We start from the raw sequence: 18,764 nt of genomic DNA, 5'->3' as shown, positions 1-18,764 counted from the left end.
TGCTCCTAGGGCTGCAGCACTAACGAGTGGGTCCTGGCTCAGGGTTTGGGACAGAGCACAACCATATCATTAGTGAAATCCTCACCATTCCTCTTTCTATATGTTTCTTTAGGGAAAAAACAGTGGAGCGTTTCGTTTGGAAATCAAAACCTCATGGCTGTCTTGATCGGGAATGTAAAATGGGGACTTGAGGGTTTAAAGCCATGACAAATTATGGGAAGCTGCAGGGGCTGAGAATTCCTATCTCCAAGGATGCCGACTGTTATAGCCTTGACCTTTTCTGCAAATACCATCCTCTCTTATAAAATGTGGCTTGGAGTTTATTTTGAAATTCTTTTAAAATAAGAAGTCATCGTCTTTGGAGAGGCTGCTGGGAGATGCTCCACGTGGATGGGGATTTAGGGTTTTTTGGGGGGTATTCCTCCCCTGATGGACAGCAGCTCCTGGGGCAGTTCCACTGGGCCAAACTCAGAGGCTCAGAGCTCAGCGCGGTGGGCACTGCAGTGGGGCTGAAATGGAGCCCTGGGGCTCACACAGCACAAGAACAAAATGCCCCCGTGGCACAGCCAGCGCCAGCCTCCCACTGCCGTTAGGAGCAGCAGTGTCACACGGATGGCAGGGCTAAAAGCAGGCTGTGCTGTAACATGGACCAGCATCCACCCGCTGCTATCTGAGGCATTATGGCACGTAATCCCCTCCATAAAGCCCACTGCCATTTCTCAGATTTTCCTCACTTTGTATCTGCATTTCTCTACCCTGCAATCACACCGGGCTGCGTTTGTCACCCAGGCATAATCCCACTTACATTGCAGAGTCTCTTCCTACCCTGGAGAAAAATGTGGTGGGAGGTGTGGGGAAGCTCAGTGAAAGCTGACAGCCAGGAGAGACTGGGAAAGGCCCACAGAGAGACTGATTTAGATGTCCTATTTTAAGACAAAATGAAGGGGAATTATGCACATTCAGCATTTTGTTAAACTGACATGAAACCGAGTCACTATGAAATCTATCTGCAGAAAGGCATGGTGCACGCGTTTCAAGCATTCTTTAAAATGCTTTTATTACTTAAAACTAAATACCGTATCATATAGTCCAAAAACAAATAAAAAATAAGAAGTCTCCCTGTGCAGTAGGATCAGCCAGGATCTCATCTGCTCGTGCACCTTTGCCAGGTTTTGCAGCCCACAACCGCAGCCATGGGGACCCCCACTGCAGGGTGTGCTGCCAGGAAGGCAACAAGGCTGGAAAGGGGATGAAAGGCACATTGGGCTGCAAGAAGGGGGAGAGAAAGCAGCCAGGGTGTCCCGGTGGAGATGCCCAAAAACTGAGCTGTTCTGCAGCAAGGAAGGGCAGCTGCCTGCTGACTGTGCAGATTCCTGGAGAGGAGAGATGCATTTTGTGGCTGGCTGCATTACATGGACCAGTGAAAGCCACAGCTGGCGATGCAGGAGCAGGGAATGAGGCTTGGATGCTAATTAACAGCACGATCTTGGTTTCACCAAAGCCTCTGGTAACGTATCCTACTGATAGCAGCAGGACTTTAGGATCTGGAGCTGGGAATCACTGAAGCTTTCTGGCTGCACAGCCTTATCAGGAAGGATCCTGACAAAATCAGAAAATAGATGAGGCTGAAAATAATCTGTTCTCAAACATCCCACATTCAGAAATGCCTGAATCTGCGGGTTTTTTTGCAGCTCTCTCTCTGCACAATTTGCAAACTGTGGCAGAGCAGGCAATCCATCCACGGTGTCACCCAACAACACTCAGAATTGCATGAGACACTTTAAATATTACAGAGAGGAGGCTTCGGTGTTGCTTTCTGAAGCCTGAAATGAAGTTTGCTAGGCTTTGTGATTTTATACACCAAACTACTTCAATTTTGGCCATCCTACACAGATGGGGTGCTCTCTCTCTTCCCTTTAGCTGATCACATGCATGAAAGCAGCACAGCTTTGATGCAGCCTGAGAAATGGCCCGGGGCTCTTTGCACCCCTCCCCCCGGAGGATGGCAGCAGGATGCCACCGCTGGTCTGAGTGAATACAGCAATTATTCTCAGCAATGACTTAGAAAAAAATTTGGAAGGGTGGAGTAAAAAAAGACCAGGAGACAGCACTGAGAATATGTCATGATGCCATCTCAGCACACAAACTCATTCAGGAGCTTGCTTAGAACAAACTGTTCTTACAGTATTGCCAGACAGACCAGAAACAAGAAGAGCATTAAGATCCAATTGACCAATAAGTTGGTCAGATCCTCTTTCATAAGACTGCCAGCCAAATTTGTAAACACTGAAGGTCAGATAAACACAGAAATGTTGCAATTTATTGGATTTGCATTCCTCTGGCGATTCACCTATGTTTTCTTCTGTCTGGACTAAGGGTGGGTGGGCAGGTAATAGGAGGATCACATTTTCTACCAGCACAAGGCTTCAGCAGGACAGAAAGGGCAGAGGCTGCAATGGAAAGTCAAAGCCTCATAGGATAAAGAAACTCCAGAGCAACACCCACCCTTGTCTTTGGAAGAAAGTGTATTTTCAGATCTTTGCAGTTCTCCTGAGGATGAGACAAGGACTGAACTTATTCTTCAGGAGCCATAAAACTCACCAAAGGAATATTATAAACCAAAGGAAGGTTTGCTTTGGAGGAACACCAGCAGGAAGGGACTGTCCCATGGGGCAGCTCATCTGCAGCAGGCACTGTGCATGCTCAGCAAGGGAAGAGGCACAGCTCTGCATGCAAAGCACTGCTGGAATGCAGCAGCTGCTCCATCCCCTGTGCTCCTCCAGCAGAAACACTTCAGGTCTGGTGTTAGGGACCTCCATGCGACTGCAAGGCAACACGTGATGGTGTCCCTCCGTGTTATCTCGTATCGGCAGAAATCCTTCGATCGCTGTCTCACAACAAACCAAAGTCACTGCAGAAGCACAGTGCTGGCTCCACACAGTGTGCCCCGGCTGACCAAAACATAAGCACGGTCACGCGGTGCATTTGAGCTGGATGTGTGCTGCTGAGCCCACGGGAGCTGTGGCAGCAGTGTCACCGCACACAGAGCGTGCAGTTCACTGGAACGCTGCTCCTGGCAGCCGCAGCACAACAACCCCAACTGAGGCTGCAGCACCACTGTGGGTTCATATGGATACAGCAAAAAAGGACTTGGAGCTCATCCAGATCAGGGGAAATTCCTTCTTTCAGTATGAAACCATTTCCCCTCATCCTATTGCAACAGACGCTCCCAAAGAGTCTGTCCCCTTCTTTCTTACAGCCCCCCCTTAGATACTGACAGGCTGCTCTCAGGTCTCCCCAGAGCCTTTTCTTCTCCAGGCTGAACAGATTTAGCTTAGATATAAGGAAGGAATTCTCCACAACGAGGGTGGTGAGGCACTGACACAGGTTGCCCAGAGGTGGTGGTGCCCCATCTCTGCAGACACCCAAGGTCAGGCCGGAGGGGCTCTGAGCACTGATGGAGCTGTGGGTACTGCTGTTTGTTGCAAGGAGTCGGATTATGTGATCATTAAGGGTCCCTTCCAACTCAAATGAGCCTATGATTCTGTGATTCCCACTGTATGCACAAGGCCAATAGAAAGAAAGATATCAGAGCAAACAGGAAATGCAAAGCAAGGAATTGTCTTTATATCAGAAGGATGGACCGGCCACCAAAACAAAGGCCACAAAGGACAGCATGCTGCCTCCAGACTCAAGAAATAATCTCTCAAACTCATCCACGATGTAAAAAAAAAAAAAAAAGCAATGGAAGCATTTGCCAACATCTTCACAGTGCCGGGCAGGAGCTGCGCAGGCAGCCAGGAGCAGGGCTGGGGATCGGCCCAGCACTCCACCAGCACAGCCGGCTCTGGCTCAAGCCCCGCTCCGGAGTTTCCAAAGACAGGGCAGCAGCTCACCATAAAGAGGCCCTGGGGCACTGACGCGTTATTTTATTTCTGGCTTTGAACTTCAGAAACACGCAGGATCCATGGACGTGTGCTGTTGCTCACATCAGGTAAATGTACCCCGGGTTTCTGTTTCAGCCATATACCCTTTGGAAAGCGGCGGTGCCTGCTTTCCATCTGACAGCAGCACAGCTGAACAAGAGAGATGCAAAACTAATCACAGGGAGAAGGGAGCCAAAAAGGGATTCCAGCAACATGAAAACCAGAGGGAAATGCCAGAGTCGTGCTATCTGCGATCAGTATCTGTGACCCTTCATTTTCCAAGAAGTAGCGATGATAAGGCAGCTCTGTCCAGGTGAAAGATATCAGCAGGGCTAATTGTAGCTGAGCAGACGGATTCTCATGGCTGTGCTGTTATCTGCTTGGATTCCAGCTCCCAGCGGTTGCTGTCACTGCTCATAATATCCAGCAGCAAGGGAGAGAGAGAGAGAAAGGAGGAGAAAGGAGAGGGGAAAACTGAAGAAGTAACAGAGGGAAAAACAAAATGAAAAAAAAAGAATAAAAATAGCCAAAATTAACTAAATAAATAAATAAATAAAAAGGGAAGAAGCAGAGAAGATATGGAAGAAAGCCAAGGCAAATGGGAACCCCGAGTTGCACCATGGTTTTCTCTTGAAAGAGTTTCAAGGGAATTGAGCTGCTGGCAGAAATCAGGGTGTAATCTTGCCTCTGCTTACTGCTGAGTAGATGTGGTAGGCACAGGAGCACAGAAATTACTCAGACACATCACCTCCACTCTGCTGCAGACTCTTACCGGCGCTCACCACATATAGATGGGTGAAAGAGCATAAAAAATGCAATAGAAAAAAGTGAGATCACCATTAATAAGCTGCTAATGAGGTTATGCCTGTACACACCGTGTAGCACAGAAGGAACACTGTCCCTGTGCCTGCAAACCTGCCCCAGAGCAGAGGGGTGCCAAGGCCCAGGGAGGAAAGAGAAAGCCGAAGCACTCTTAACTTCACATCCATTGGCATCATATTCCCTGCAATTCCTGCATTCTCACACCGATTTCCTGGTGTCCCAACCCTACTTCTCACAGCAACCCACTATGTTTCCAGCATGAGTCCTAAGCTCTGTGCACAGCCAGAGCTTGCAGCACACGTGCACGTCAGGTCAGACCTGCTGGACCTGCTGCTTCAGCAGTGGGTCTGGGCCACACGATGCTATGACTCCTCAAATCCAGCTAAGTACATGCTACAGGAGAGTCCACGGACCAAGGAGGTGACTCTCAAAATAGCCACAGCAAAGGCTGGAGGGAGCAGGGACAAGTGACTTGCTCCAGTTCACAAAGCAACAGCTGCGTCTAGGGAGAGATGGAAGGTGTTTGTGGCCAATATGGAGGCGTCAGGAGCTGGGTTACAGGGGACATCCACACAGGGTTGGGACACCAGGCCGCTCTCTTCTGGAGCTGCCTCTGGAGGCCAAGCAGGACACCCAGGTTTGCAAATCCACAGCAGGCTCATTCTGTGAGCAGTGCCCAAAGCCCCAAGGCAGGGCTGCCTTCCCGTGTCTGCGTTGGGGAAACTCCAGCCAACGTTTGGAAGTGGATTGAGGATAAAGCTCCAAAGCCCTCACAGCAGCTCTCAGGGCCATGTGCTTCAGGAGCAAATGTCAAGAGGATGAGAATAGAAAAGAAGACATTATGCTCAGCCAAGGCCAATGCCATTAACAAAGTCAGTGTCAGCATAAAAGCAACCTGCTGGGGTATATATAGACAGCTGGTAGATACTCATTGTCAATTAACACTAACTTAGTAAGTTTTGGTTCCTTAATTTCACCTACACGCATTTCAAGTGACATTAGAAGTAGGATCAAACCCATACCATAATCTCATGAAATTCTTTGCATGTGATAACACCATGCAGAAAAGTCACACTGCTGAGAAGGTGGAAGGCACGCGCAGAAGCTGCCAAAAAGCTCAACAAGCTTTTAATGGAAACAACTTTTACTGCAAGGATGGAAAAAAACAATCAGCATCACTCATTCTGATTTATTCAATTAATTCAATTGAAGTACTTTGCTGTTCAGGTTCCAGTTAATGGCTTGAGGAGTAGGAGAGATTAATTTTTGTTTTCTAGTTGTGAAAAAGTATTTCAGAACATGTTCTGCTCATGCTAAAAGTCTTGAAAACTCTGATCAGCAAAAGTAAATCTAATTTAGCTTGCTTCTTAAACAACCTTGAATACACCACTTTTACATGCAGAATGGGCTTTTATACACTTACTTTGCCTCCCATATATATTCGATATATGAGAGAGTCTCATTTAGATAACAGTTCCTTCCTGCGATTCCCTTTCTGAATTCCCATGTCCATCCTGATGAATTTTAAGACACTTTGCACCGTAAAACCTCCTACTGAGATCCGAGTAAATGCTGCGTAACGGTGCAAGTGAACACATGCAGGTGGGGCAAAACCAAGAACTGCAGCGCGAGGGCTGTACTTAGTGCTCCGACCTACATCCTCTGGTCAACCACAGCACACCAGTTTAAGACGCCCAAAGGATTTTGCTGCGGTTGCAGATAAGTCACCACTTCTGGAAGCAAAACCGGCACCGTGCGACGCGCACCTCCATCTCCCCAAGGCGAGGAGCTCATCCCATCAGCTTAAGCCACCGGCAACGGTCCGTCTACCCCCAAAAAGCACAAGGTATTGGGCTAGAGAAGGCGACCCGTGGGGTGCCCCCCCCCCTCCCAGCTCCCGCTGTTGGTTGGGCCGTTCCGCTGTTCCGCAGCACCACCTTGCAGCGGGAGCGGGCACGGCAGCTCGGCACGGGGCGAGCAGGAGCGGGGCGGGGGGGTGGGGGGGTGAGCTCCGGGCTCTGGCCGGGGATGGAGAGATGGCCCTCAGTACGGCCACAAAACCCAGCATCAGCAGCGGACTTCGGCTGAACGCTTTGCACGACCCCACGTGCGCTGTTTGATGGCTGTGTTCTTCCTCCCTGCAGCCCTTCTCTGACCGCCTGCTCACCCCTGGGGGGGGGGAGCCGGCAGTCAGCTGCACGGAGGGGGCAACGTGGCCCTAGAAGGCGGATGGGAGAAGACCTACCCCTGCTTTTCCTGTGGTGGTGTCCCCACAGCTGCAGATGCGTTGTTCCCCAGCGCCAGATCTTCCACGCTCTCTCCCACGCAGTGTTAGAGCATTTGAAGCAGCAAAGGATGCAACTGGAACCACAGCAGCAACCACAAGACGGCCCTTAATGCTCCTGCATCCCTCTGATATCAGACTTGGCCAGAACTGAGCGTGTGGAGGTGTTCACTCAGGTTCTCAGTTTGTTTGATGACACTCTTAATTGGGACTCATCACTTTTCCTAGAGAACAGCTCTGCTTTCGGATGTCAGTATCTGGGTTTTGCAGATAACAGCAGAGAAGGGGTGGGTCAGTGAAAGGGACAGTGTTCATCCAGAACAGCAAATGTCTGGTGAGCTCTGGAACACTGATTCGTGATATTAACTTTAATTAAGTTTTAAGCGATCCTTTCCAGAGCCTTTTTAGTAAAAGAGAATAAGTGCTAAGGAGGTTATTTACTGGAACGCAACTCACAGACCGTGCCATCAATTCTGCAGCCAGTGACATACAAATAACAAGAGCAGCAATAATCCCGACGGATCAAAGCCAGCTATCGGCAAGACACGGGATTTATTCATTGCTCGGTGAGAGCACCTCAGAGCGGCCCACGGTGGGGGCAGGGGGAAAAGCAGCCCCCCGCACCGTCAGCCGCTCTGAGGGCAAGCAGCCCGCAGCCCGCATTACCCCCGCACCCCGCTTGGCGGCGGCCGCACCCCGCGTTTCCCCGAGCGGAGCCCACCCTCCTCCCCACCCCCCCGCCCCCTGCACTGCTCTGCTGCGGGCCCACCCCGGCCCCATGATGTGCGGGAGAGGGATGCTCCGCAGCCGAGCAGCGGTCCTGCGTGATGCCCGAGCGCTCGCTGCCTATTTCTGCTCTCCTCAGCGAAAGCAGCGGCAGTGACAGCAGCAGGAGCTTAATTCTGAGTGGGGACAGAATAAGCTGGGAAATGGGTAGATAAGGGCGATGTTTCCTACTCGGCTGTCCCCAAGGAATTTTATCCCAGGGTACTCGGAGCGCGGTTATCTCGGCCATTAGCGAACTTGTGAGGGACAGGTGAGATACCAGCGGACGGGCAAGGGGCGAAGGCAGCGTCTCCTGTCAAAGCAGGGGATAGGAGGAACCAGGCAACTCTAGGCCTAGCTGCTTCTCTTCCAGGAAGGAATGAGTGCCTCAAGGAAAAGCAAATGGATAACAGCACCCGTGCATGGCCAGCAGCGAGCAGGACAGCACAGCAGTGTGCTTGGTGCAGCCATAGAGGAGGCAAGGAGACATGACATAGAAAAATGTGAGAGCCTGAAGCATTAAATGTGTCCTTTGCATTCATTTCAGTGAATACATTGATGAATGATAGACATCCACCTCTTGACACTTCTCTGGAAAGAACAACCGACAGCGTTACTGCGCACTAAGCTGCATTTATCATAGAATCAGAATCGTTTATGAAACCACTTTTCAAAGCAGAGCAGTATTTAACATTCTCTTCTTTTCCTTCTGCTCAAAAATGCCATCTGGCAACAGATTTTCTGGAGTGGAGCCTTTCCTCTGGTTTCTGTTTGGGGACAAACATGTGCCAATTTCCAGCAGTTGATGTGATTTGCGGATGCAGAATATAGTTCTCTTCTGAAACATACGTGGGCTTGAAGTTAAATTCAGATACTGAAAAGATGGGATGTGAAGCAAGTTGTGGGCCATGGTACTGTTCTACATGCATGCAATACATCAAATGAGAAAGGTTTGAGTCCCTTTGGACACAGCCTTGAGCTGGGTGGTAAATTCTGTCTTTAACCACTGTCACTTCATTCATGCTTTGCCCTAAAGTCACCCCACACACCTGTATTTGGCACTGGGATTTTGTGGCACTCTGATACCCAGTAATGGCTCTTCCCCTTCTGCCATCACCCACTGTGCATGTCTGCAGAAGCCATGTGAAGAGCAGGATACGTGCTGAGGGTACTGGGTTATGAAACTGGGCAAGGGATGTTACTTGTCATGAGAGCTTAAACCTCTCCTTTCTCCCCCAAAAGCAATAGCTCCATCACGGCATCAGCTGTTGAGCAGGAGCTTGTGGGAATTTGGCTGCTCACAGCCTCAGACCTCTGCGCTGTGGGTGCACCTTGGGTACATGTTGTTTTGTGGAAAACTGGTAGGGAAAGACCAACAGAGAGTGATGCTTCAAGTCAAGAAAGAAGGAAATAAAGAAGATAGAGGAGGACAGCAAAGAAGAGATGGATCTGGAGCTCCTGGAGAGGTTAGCTAGCTGTGCTGTTTGGGTTTCATAGAACCACAGAATTAGTAAGGTTAAAAAAAGACCACTAAGATAATCCAACAATAAACCAGATTCATTTGTTTGAGAGAAGAAGACAAGCACAATTAGTTCATCCAGCTGCCAAGCTGGAGCAGGGCCCTTGACACATAATTGGGAGGCACAGGGCAGGGTGTCTGCTGGTGCTGGATGTCTCACAGCCTGCAGCAGTTCTGCAGAGATGGAAAAAATAAGAAAAAATGGAAAAAATTCTTCTCAGAAAGAGTGGTCAGACACTGGAACCCAGGGAGGGGGTGCAGTCACCACCCCTGGGGGTGTTCAAGAACTGGAAATGTAGCACTGAGGGACATGGTTAGCGGGTATGGTGGGGGTGGGTTGGGGTTGGACCTGATGATCTTACAAGACTTTTCTAACCTTAATGATACTGTGGTAAATTAATGATAATGTGGTTGTGTGAAAAGCCGAGTCAGGTGGCAGGTAGTCAGCCCGGCCCTGCTGAGCACCCACTGCAAAGCTGCAGCAGGCCTTGCTCTCGGATAAATGGGCACAGTCAAATCTAGATGCATCACAGATTTGAGCATGTGGGCATGCGGACACAGAGAACAGAGAGCACTACCTGCTGAAATAAGCACGAGCACGAGATGCTGCTCGGCATTAGGAGAGGAAAGAAGCTCTGTGCTTGCCTCACAGATGGCTGTCAGCTCCTCAGCCCTCCATCCATACCTCAGCCTGGGCAGGCTGCAATCTGTCTCTGTGTCAGATCTCCCGTTTCCCCAGGTCAGCAGAGCTCTAAGGAAAGGATCCAGACAGCACTTGGTCTTGGTGACAGCTTTCTGTGGAGGCTGAAATCCGTTTGGCAGTCAGGAATAACATGTTCAGCTCTTGCCAAAAAGATCACCAACAGCCATTGGCATCATCGACCCTTGGTTATGTGGTTTCCCAAGTGGTAATAGGGATGACAGGTTTGTAATAATTCCAGTCAGCAAATGGATTATAAATACTCCCCCAGCCAGTTGCCACCTGATAGGACTGTCCTTGAGTTCTGCAATTGTGGAAGGGAGTTGTCAACTCTAAATTTACCCACCAGCATGCACTGTATAAACTGTGCTGCTCTCAGATCCTTGGTAGAAACCTGTGCTGTAGCTCAGTGTGGATTAAACCAGAAATTGCTGGTTCCACCCCCAGACAGACATCTCACTGCCACTTATCTCAGAGTTTCAATGACAGTGAGGAGAGCAGGATGGCTCTGACAGGACGCGTCGCTGTATTGGCCATGCGATTGCCACAGCAGTCAAATCAAGTCCTAGCTAACAAAGTGATCAAAAGCCAGATCCACCTAACATCTTCCTGATGAGGTAACAGCTTCTGCTCCTAAGGATAGCCTTTCCCATCATAAAAACACACGCCACAACTGATAGAAGGAAAGCCATGCCGAGGATGGGGTGTCCAAAACCAGATAGAGGTGAGACAAAGCAGACAGAGATAGCGTTCCCTGGAAACGCAGTGGCAGGATGCTAATGTTTCTACAGACAGACTGTTCACTCAAATAAGTGTGGCTGGATAGACACAACTTTCACAGAACAGAAAGTGATCAAAAAGAAAGCAAGCAGGGAGCTCAGTGTTTCTAGCTTTAGAACGATGCCAGTGTCAGCACGTTGGGCGAATGCACAACCCAGCTGCGGGCTGTGTTGCACTCTGCTCTGCTTTGGGCTTTTTCTGATTTCATGCCCCTGGTTGTTCTCTTGTTGTGAGCTCCCAAGGAAGCCCAGTGGCTGCTCCCCAGCTGCACCCACAGCACGGGTGCCCACTGTCCCCAGATCTCCCAGCACAGCAGCTCCCAGGAGGGCTGCAGGTCCCACCAGGTGGCACTTGGCCATGGAGTGAGGGACAGTGGTGTGACAAGCTGGTGGCCACTTCTGGACAGAGCCTCGAAAGGGCTCATCCTGTATTTCCATTATCTCCTCATACTGAGTACTTTCTATCAGTTGAGATCAAATGACACCTGCCCCCACACTGGGAAACCTCAGGGGAGGTAAATTTCAGTTCCTCTGTGTTTTTACATATTTTAAAGATCCTAGCAACTTTTAGCATCCCAAGTACTCAAAGTCACACTGCATCTACCTCTGACTGCCCCAGAGGAATGGGTGCTTTTAACCTCTATCTCTGCACCTTGCACTCTCTGAGCAATAGGGGTAATGCTCCTCAACGATTCCCTCCCACACGTGGGATGGGAAGGCAGAATCCCTGGTACCAAAGCCCTCAGACACTCCTGCAATGAGTGATGCAATGAAAAGCTCTGCCTCCACGGCCTAACAGCTCACAGTGAAACAAGGCCTGGGGCCACATGCTAACAGGAAGCATAAAACTAAATACTGAATGGCAGCTTGCTGCACCAGCGCTGTTCATCCTGCAAACTTTGGGAGGCAGAGGGGGGGGGGGCGGGGGGAAACCAAGCTAAAATAAAGCCAAAAGCCTCACTCCTGGCTGTGGGTGTACACAGCAGAAGGTCAAACCCGGGGTGCTGAGCACCTGACTTCGCAGTTTGCACAACAACCACTTTCCTTCATTTTTGCTTGTGCATTATTTGTGTGAAAACTGTTTCAGAGTGAGCCCAGCAACCAGCCAAAGAAAGGACCAACTTCAAAATGCAGATTTACTCCAGAGCTTCTGAGGCTTATCACGAACTAATACATATAGCCAACGCTGTTTACTCACATCAAACTGTAGAACAGAAGTCTGTACGGCAAGATACGTTTCCCTACCGGAACCTTAATCCAGCTAATGCTAACAAGTCCCTGAGAATAAATGTGGGATGAGAAAAGGAAAGATTGGGCTCAGTGAGCAGATCTTCACTGCTTCCACTGGGTCTCCTCCACAGAGCTACACCCGCCGTGCCTCCTTCTGCACAACCCCTACAGCTCAGCACTGACATGGCCGAGGCTCAGCCCTGCAGAGCTTTCCCATCCATGCTGAAATCTGAAGTTCCCAGGATGGGAAATACGTGGTGATTTTCCGCTCTGCTGTCTGCAGCAGCTTCCATCACCTTAAGTGCAAAGCTCTGCCCGAACGTGAACTACTGGATCAGGTTCATATTTTGTAAATATTATTGTTATTTTATGGACTTTGGCATCAATGAGAGTAAAGATAGAGAGGCTGGAATAGGACACAATGGTTCTGAGTGTGACTGTTATTTGTCCATATTTTAAAAAGCGGGGACGGAGAAGGAAAGGGATAGTTTAGAAATGTGGTTAAACACATTTTTTTCTCTAGAGGCATTTAGGTTTTTGCCTTTGCTTTGTTTATTCTTCTTTGGGACTAAGTAAAGTCATATTTTTAAACATAGTACATCCCCCTCTTTCCTTTTTAAATACTGAAATTCTAAGAGTCACTCTCGATAGGGCCCAGGCTGCTCTGCCCACTTGGAGCCAAATGCATCTTTCAGAGTGTTTTCTTGTGACCTAAGAAAGTATTTATTTTTTCAGCCATTCCACTTGGATGCATCTTTGTTCATTTTCCAGGGCCAGTTCGGTTCCACAACCAAAATTACAACGTGCAGCAGAATCCACTGTTTGGGCCTCTACTCTGTTATGATGCTCCAAGCACATGAATGATCCTCATAATCCAGATATTCAAGCACTTACTATGTCTTTATTTCTCTTAGGATTCACTGCCACACATGGGGGCAGCGGTGGAAACAACTTCTGGACAACACAAAGGGAAAATACTCAGAAAACACTTAGGGATTGAATTTTTTCCCCCGGTCTCGTTGGGGGAGGGAGAATTGCATTTCCAACTGCATTTCTGAACCCAAAGAGCCATGGAGAGAGAACTGCAGAGGTTTGGGTCCCCGTGTGCAGTGTCGGGTGTCCCCGGGCCGCTGCAGGAGGTCGGAGTGCAGGGCCCATGTGGGTGCCCCGGGCACAGAGGGGCTGTGCTGGGGCAGGCGGCATCTGGGAAGCAGCAATACGGAGCCTGACAGCTCGGGGACGGCCAGATGTTTTCATCATTATGGAAAAAATCTGCTGGTGCCTCTTTGCCCAGAGAAACACTGGAGGAGGAAATATCCTCTTGAGCTCTGATCAGGACTGCATATTAGAACTGCAATGGGTCAGGGTCTAAAAAGAAAAAAAGAAAACGAAGGAAGGGAGGAAGGGAGGAAGGGATGTTTTCTGCCTCTGGCTCTAATATTCAGCACAATGATGCCTCAACTGGCTGCGCTGCCAGCCCTGGAATTTTTTCCCAAGCTTGCTGCCCCAGAGGGCTGAGGACACGGCCTGCATGGGGACCCCGCTGCTGTAACCACAAAGCCCACCCTACGGAGCTCCCCCATCCCTCTGCCCGCAGCAGGTGCTGCCCAGGAGCTGCACGGGGCCGGAGCTCAGCACTAACCCATCACGGCAGCAGCGGGCGCCTCGGGCCCGGGTTACAACATCTGCACCAAGCGGGGCAGCCTCCGGGATTCACCTTTCCCATCGGATCCCCCTTCCCAAAAGCAGTGCGGCCACATTCCCCTCACCCCCCCACCTCCCCCCCAAAAAAAAAAAAAAAAAAAAAAACAGAAAGCCGGGAGAAAAGCACACAGAACCGTGAAAAAAAGCCAGCAGCCGAAAACAAAACCCTCCGATCTCTTTCAGAAATAAACTTCGTCCACAAAATAAAGTCACATTTCACTGAGTTAATTTTGATTTTTTTTTCCCCAGTTCTTTAATTGCCAAACGGAGCGCGGGCGGTGTCCGGACTGGAGCAGTCCCACCCCCCGAGCCCCCCCCGAGCCCCTCTCCGCCCTTCTGTCGCGATGTCCCCTGCGGGGAAGGGCTGAGCTCAGCGATGCTCTCGGGGTCCGCACCACAGCTTTATGCGGTCTGCTTTATGCGGATGCGGCTTTCATTTGAGACGTAAAAAGAAACTTCTCGAGATGCGAGAAACGTTTCCCAGGGAAAACGAATTTAAAACATTCTAAAGAACTTTCGCAAGATTTTCGTTTCTTTCCCTTACTCTCTCGACATAAATATACCGTGTTTTCCGTGAACCGCTCATCGGGCGGGTGCAAACTGTGTGTGTTTATTTCCCACTTTCTCGTACGGCTCCAGACACTTCTCAGCCCTTCTCCCCACCTCGGGGGGACACGGAGCCCCAGCCGCAGGGCCCGGGGGGTGGGGGGAGGGCAGAGCCGGGAGTCCCCGAGTGGACCGCGGCCGGGGCCGGGCTGCCCCGCGGGGCTGCACGCAGCAGGTGCGGCCCTCCCGCACGGAGCGCGTTTGCTCGGAGCGTCCGTTTCCCCGATTCAACGGTGGGAAAAGGAAGCAACTTAAACCGACACGAGAAGAGCAAAAGTAAAACGCGAGATGAACGGAAAGCGAAAAGTGAAAGCGCGTCCTACCGCCTCAACTTTGCGGGGTTTTATTTCGTTTTCTTTATTGTTTTTAATTGATTGAGAGCTGGCCGTGAGCCTCGAGGTCGGGTGGGGGATTTCGCGGGGCAGCGGCAGCCCCGGCACTCCCGTACCTCCCCTGGGGCAGCTGCGGTGCGGTGAGTGCGGGGAAGCGGACGGAGAACGGAGCAGCGACTGCCCGTCCGTGCCCTCCCGGCAGCCGATTTCATGCCTCTCCGGCTGTGGGTCACGAGCTGGGCCCTGGCAGGAGCCGAGGGGACATCGCCGGGAGACGCTGGAGCGGAGGTAGGGGTCAGGGTTCTGTAACTCGACCGGCTTCGTCCTCCGACCTCCCCCCTCCCCGGCTCGGACGGGGCTCTCCCGGGGCTGCAGGCTGCTGGGAGCCCCGAGGAGCTGGCACAGCGAGAGGGAGATGGGAATGCCTTTTAGGACAAAGTCCCAACACCATCTCACTCTAAAAGTGCCCCCACCCGGAGCCGTACACCCCGCCTGCAGGACCAAGGGCAGCCCCGGCCCGGGGAGGGCTGGGAGCGGGGTCCCGCTGCTCTGGAGCCCCAGAGCTGTCCCACGGCGTGACATCGCATAATGGATCAGATTTGCACAGGCAGGAGAAAGCTGCGGATGCTCTGAGATCCCCGCGGCGGCTTCTACTCGCCCGGTTCAGAGTATCAGGGCTGGGGCCGGGCAGCCGCCGCCGTCACAGCTTTGTCCTTCCAACCAACCCATGACTCTCTGTGTCCGGAAAAAAAAAAATCGTTTTTAAAACGATTTTACCCATCAACTGCCACCGCTGCAGTCTGGCTACAGGATTCGCATGTCGAACCGTTGTTGTGCTTCCTAAACGTGAAAGTCTCCTCGCTTAGTTTTTCTGTCCCTAAAAGAACTGTATCGCGTCGCGTTCCTCTTGAAACCATAACGAACGAGAGCTTTGGTGATTAATTCACTCCACTAAAAAGGTTTTACTCGAGCACGTGTAATCCGTGCGTACCGGAGACGACCCCGAAGCGCGATCGCTGCGGCAGTGCTCGGGTGCTAAGACGGGAGCGAAGTCCCGTGTTACTCTCCCACCAGCGAACCCGGCACAGACAGAAAAGCCACAGGGAAGGTAAAATTCAAACATTTCGTTTATCTGAGCGGCTCGCAGCCTGCGCTTCAGCCCAGGGGGAAGAAACCCACCTCCAGAGGCGCGGAGCAGCAGCCAGCCTAATTGCCGGATTCCAGGCACGGAGCCCAGCGAGGGCAGCAGGGAAAGCCCATAACTGCTGCCCGAGTCACCCTGCCCCTGTCACCGTCCCGAGTCACCGAACGAGATGACAGAGCAGCCGCCACTCGTCCCCCGGGCTCTTCTCCCTAAAAAAGCAGAAGGAGCTCTAAAACCGAAACATCACAAAACTGTTTTATTCTGGGTTTGGCTAGAAATCGCCCCGAAATAAGGGAGGAGACCCAAGCGGGTGCTTTCCGGCCGCGCTCTGCCCTGCTTGGAAGGTCAGAAATCTCTTTTCCCGGCGCAATCCCCGCGGTGAGGTGCTGGGGGAGGGAAGATGCTCTCCCCGCAGGAAATGAGCGCTGGGAGCTCGCCCGGTTCCAGCGAGAAAGGCCCAAAGGAACCACAGCAAGGGAACGAGGGGATTGTGGCTGCAGCAGGGAGAAGTGCCTGGACAGCTCCAAAGGCTTTTTCCTCCGCAGGAACGTGGAGGGGTGAAAGCAGAGCTCTCCCGGCCCCGAGGGGACACGAGGATGCCGAGGTCCCACTACGGGAACGGGGAGATTGGCACCAGCTCACCCAAGGAAACCCTAATAGGCTATTTCTGGACTACTGGCTCTTAACAAATCTATAGCACCTGAAGTGTTAGCACTCAATTAGTGACAAGGTTTTAAAACCCAGCATTTACCGGCGAGGTATAAACAGAGTCCTCGGGAGATAGCCGGGAATTAGGGCGGGAGGGGGCCCTGGACACCTTACCCGGGTGGCAGTAAGAGGAAAACTTTTCCAAAAGGCCCCTTTTCTCTCTCTCTAAACAGTCCGAGGTGTCGAAAGCTCGGGGGGAGGGAGGATGTGCTCTGCGGAGCTTCTTGTGACTTTTTTTTTTTTCGGTTGCTTGCTTCTTTACAGCGAGAAAAGCCCTCTAAATATAAAAGTTAAACGAATTTCATTTAGCAGTCCCGAACAGAAGCAATGGGGCGGTGTGGCAGCCAGCGCCAGCCAGAGAGGGGTTCGTGGGCGCGGGGGTCGGGCTCGGGGCTGAGCGGGCAGAGAGCCGCGGTGCGTCGGGATGAACGGCCCGGAGCAGTGCCCGGAGCCAGGAGTGAGCCGGAAAGCAGCGGGGAAGGAGGCGGGGGAATGGGTGCCGAGCCCCGACCCGGAAAGTCCGTGAGTTGCAGCGTGTCAGTGACTTATTCATCAATCAGCCGGACACAGAGCAGACCTGGCCTCTCTTTGCGGAGTGTTTGCTTTTTCACCAATTATTGCGGCCCTGCAGCTCTTTTTGTTGATACAGTAGTTCTAAAAAGTGCTAATGTTCATTTATCAGGGGACCGAGCCCGGGACTCCCACTAGTTGTGATTCTTCCAAAAATATAAACACGCGGAGAAGGGCTGAGGCTAAAGCCCCCATTTGTTTCTAAACTGCAGTATTAAAAGTGATGCATTGTTAAAGATAAAGCGGAGATAACGCTGTCTGTCTCCAATGAATGTCTCCCCGACGCATTAATGACATTCCAAATGATAGCTCCGGCTTATCGTTCAATTAATCACTTCCACCCTCTGCAGCCGGGCCCACATCGATCGGGAGCGGCCGTGTGACTGGGGGCTGCAGGAAAGCCCTTCGGTGCTCCATCAGCAGCCGTTCTCCGGCCGCTTTCCACCCCGTGCCCCCCGGGCCGCCCCGACGGGGATGCGCTGCGGGCCGGGACCGCTCCTCTCCGGGCTCCCCGGGTGGGCAGTACCTTTCTCCCCGCCCTGAGCTCCTCCATGCAGCCGGGACGGGAGCTGTGTCTCCCCGAAACCCCGTGCACCCGGATTTCTCCCGTCCCGAAGGAGCTGCCCTTAAAGCGGGTGGGCCTGCTGCCGTCGGGCTAGGTTTTGAAGGAGATCGAGCTCATTTCGTTATTTTAGCATTTCCCTAAGCTATCTCGAGTGGCTTACATAGAGATGAAAGGGGGGCAACGAGATCCGAAGGGCCGTCGGACAGTGCCCCACTGACCCAGGAGGCTCTGGGAAGCTGCCTTCGCCCTTCCCGGGCCCCTCATCTCTTTTCCTGCGGCCGAAAAATGTCCCCTCCGATCCGCCGGTCCCCTGGGTCCCGGTTTCTCAGGGACGTCCTCGGGCAGCGCAGCCGCACGGAGCGGGATGGCCGCCGCCCTCCCTCATTAACTAGCCATAATTGAGGCCTCCCCGCACGCTCATCGCTCCGACTGTCAGCGAGAGATGCGGATCTGCTTCACAAAGAACCGCTCCCCGGGCGGCAGAGGGAGGGCTGTAGGGAGATCGCGAGCGCTGCTTCGACCCCGGCCCCAAAGTCGCCCGCAAAAGAGCCCTTAACTCAGTGCCCCCGAATGGGATTCGGAAGTGCAGAAGGACAAAATCTGTCCGGAGGGGAAAGGCGGCAGCTCAGGGCAGCTGCGGACAGGTGCTCTGCTTTTCGCCTCCTCGGACCGTTCACGCTCACGTGCGGGAGGAGGAAGGTTTGCGGGGACAAACTCTGCAAACTGCCCCTCACCTACAAAACCCGTCCCCGTGTCCCACACCTCCGGTCAGGGTCCGCCTGGGACTCACCAACTCACCGCGGCCGCGGGGCCTCTCTGCTGGCAGCCCGGCCCCATGTCCCACCGCCTCGCGGAGCCGCGCCGTCGCACCGAACAAATCGCTCAAGGGGATTTTTTTTAATGCTTCTCACCCCTAAGCGCCGTACCGCCCCTCCTCAGCCTGCGGGTTTGTCGCTACGGTTCCCTTCAGCGACTCCGTGTGCGTGAAGTCACCGAGCCCACTGCCGCCCTGGGCGTGCGGGGCCTCACGGGCGGACCGAGGCTCTGCGGGATCTGCGGGGGACACAGGGCCGCCCCCTAAAGCACTCAGACCGGACCGGGAGCGGGGCT

At 52.2% G+C, this 18,764-nt stretch overlaps 1 protein-coding gene across 1 annotated transcript in view; it reads right to left on the bottom strand.

Moving 5' to 3' along the window:
- Positions 1–18,764, bottom strand: part of CREBRF (CREB3 regulatory factor) — a 515,923-nt gene that overhangs the window by 446,105 nt on the left and 51,054 nt on the right. The window lies entirely within an intron of this gene.

This window comes from Cyrtonyx montezumae, unplaced genomic scaffold, assembly GCF_038088225.1.
Source record: "Cyrtonyx montezumae isolate F1298 unplaced genomic scaffold, pur_monq_1.0 scaffold_18, whole genome shotgun sequence".
In the NCBI taxonomy this organism is placed as follows: Eukaryota; Metazoa; Chordata; class Aves; order Galliformes; family Odontophoridae; genus Cyrtonyx; species Cyrtonyx montezumae.
This window is presented reverse-complemented; position numbering and strand designations above follow the sequence as displayed.